The sequence below is a fragment of the Sebastes fasciatus genome, chromosome 20, assembly GCF_043250625.1.
Source record: "Sebastes fasciatus isolate fSebFas1 chromosome 20, fSebFas1.pri, whole genome shotgun sequence".
Classification (NCBI taxonomy): domain Eukaryota; kingdom Metazoa; phylum Chordata; class Actinopteri; order Perciformes; family Sebastidae; genus Sebastes; species Sebastes fasciatus.
The window spans coordinates 2,164,867-2,167,336 of NC_133814.1; the positions used below are offsets into that span (position 1 = coordinate 2,164,867).

At 38.0% G+C, this 2,470-nt stretch overlaps 1 long non-coding RNA gene across 2 annotated transcripts; it reads left to right on the forward strand.

Moving 5' to 3' along the window:
- The first annotated feature begins 240 nt into the window (after window positions 1-240).
- LOC141758464 (uncharacterized) lies at window positions 241-1,624 on the forward strand. Of its 2 annotated transcripts, XR_012591880.1 has the most exons (5): window positions 241-616; window positions 718-799; window positions 925-999; window positions 1,111-1,240; window positions 1,350-1,624. It is a non-coding gene; the product is annotated as an uncharacterized LOC141758464 (long non-coding RNA). The 2 variants fall into 2 exon arrangements; XR_012591879.1 differs by having other exon boundaries at window positions 241-799; window positions 1,350-1,623.
- The last annotated feature ends 846 nt before the right edge of the window (window positions 1,625-2,470 follow it).

Consider the following 2,470-nt stretch of genomic DNA (forward strand, 5'->3'; position numbering starts at 1 on the left):
AGAAGACCCCCTCCTGTGGATCCTGATGCAGATAAAAAATACAGTTGTATCCCAATATGTGTCTTTATTACAGTACCATTAAAAGTTCAAACAAACCCCTGGTCCCTGTGACCAAATGTTTTTGCTTTTTGATGTTGCCACAGCAGACCCATACTGTTGATCCTGATTCAGATAAAAAAAAAAGTCGGTTGTATCCAAGATGTTATCCGTTTCTCCGTACACAACAGAAGACCCCCTCCTGTGTATACTGCTTCAGTGAACAAAATACAGTTGTATCCCTATATGTGAACTCAGTTGTATCCAAGAGGTGTCTTTTTATTACAGTACCCATAAAAGATCAAACAAACCCTAGTGTGCTGTGGTCAAAATGTTTATGTCTTTTGATGCTGTGGTGGTTGGTACTGTTTGCAGGCTATATCAGCATGGCTCCTGTCAACCATGCTTATTCATGAGATGTCCTTAACTCCACCTTATAGTAGGTGTGTATATATAGTCACCATTCAGCTGAGGTCGTGTTTACCAAACTTCACCAACTTTTGAAGAGGACACTTTCTCCTAACGCATCTCTTGCATTTTCACATATCGGGGCAATTTATACCAATGGCGTCTTTTCCCTGTAAGTATAACCATTTTTTTTTTTTTTTTATCTAACACAGTTATTTTTTCTTCCAATAATACCAGTTTGTTTTTATAGTAAAAAAATGTTGTTCTTAACAGTTTTATTTATCAGGTTACATGGCCAGTGGTAGCAACCGCCACGACAGAGGTATTGAAAACTTTCAACCTGGTGATAATGAAGGTATTTAATTCATTATACTTGTTTTGTATTTTGTTCATTATATAGAACTATTTTTTTATTTTGTTTTAGACTAAGTGTATGTTGTTTTTATTTTTATTTTTGTTCTGTTTTTTTTTTACATCTAGTGCCTTCAATCAGCTACTGGGGAACACCTTTTCAGCGGAGAGGGATCTTACAACCCCTAAACCAACTTTCAAAAGGTATGTACATGATAAAATGTAGATGTTAAAATAATACTTTGATAATTAATACATATGATTATTATACCTAAATACTAAAGTGTGTGTGTGTGTGTGTGTGTTTGAATCTAGAAGAAGAAGAAGATTCGGACTTTGAGGAACCAAAGAGCAGGCTTAAAAGACCGAATAGACTTCAATCGGGCCCAGTAAAAAAGAGGCAAACGGAAGAGAAGGAGCGCCATAGGGTTCTAGTGCATACAAGGTATGTATAAGATTACGGTATTCTATCTGTATCTACGATTATTTTTTTTTATATATGTACTAAGTCTTTTTTTTTTTTCTTTTTTTTTTCACCTAATGTCTTGCATCAGACCGGTGATTGATGAGGACACCATTGACTCAACATTGGATTCAGTTGTGTTGGCTTCGGTTACCGAGACGCTTCGACGTGAAGAGGCAGAGGACGTGTGTGCTGTCGTGGATCAATTGAAGTCGTTATTAGCAGCGCAGAGACAGCCGACCGCAAAGCTTGTGACAGATATTTCTCAAGAAGAAGATGACATTCAGCATGGTGAGTGGGAACCATACAGTGAATGGGGGGAGAATTTGAGTGTACCATGTGGTTATCCTAATCAGGATTGGTTTGATTCACTTGTTGATTTTGAGGAGAAAACCTCTGACACACTCCCTGCGACACAAACGTGTGTGGGGGAGGATAATGAACAGCCTGGTTCTTCAGAACAATTAGAATTACTCGTCTGGAGCGACCTCGAGGATCTGTTGCCATCTTCACAACGACAGGCAATTCATCCTGATCAATTACGTACCCAAAGTGTGGTTGACTGTTGTGCCACTGAGGATTTGTCATTAGGGGGTGGGGTTGATATTGGCAACCGATTTGATAAATTCTAATGCATGGTGAACAGTAAATTAGCAGAAATACAGAAGGATCACAAAGAACAATATGAGTCTTTGAATAGTAAAATAGTTGAATTAGAAAAACAAAACAACAACTTATTAAATACTGTTCTGGCCGGGTGTAAATCCGATCTATTATATAGAGGTATTCTGACTTCTGACATCTGTGCCCTGCATGCAGCCAGTGGAGAACTGGTTAGAATCCAGAATAATATGGTTACGGGTCTATCACATATATCAAACATCCTAAAAAGCAGGCCTTCATCATAGTGCTCAAATATTAGCTGATAACATGTCACCTCCTAGAAAAATTTTCAAATATAGTGATGACGCTGGTCGTAACGTTGCTAATGATGATAATGATGTTAATGAAGTTGATAGTGATGAAATCTCTCATGTCCCTCATACTGTCGAAGAATATATTACCCATAGTGACCAAAATGCAATGGGCCATGGGCTACCACAATTACCCGGTGTAAAATACAATACTGAAACTATCAGAAAGTGGGCTGAATTCACCAATGCTAGGCTTGATTCTATTTTAGGTGATTTGTCTACTATTATTCCCGCTGTA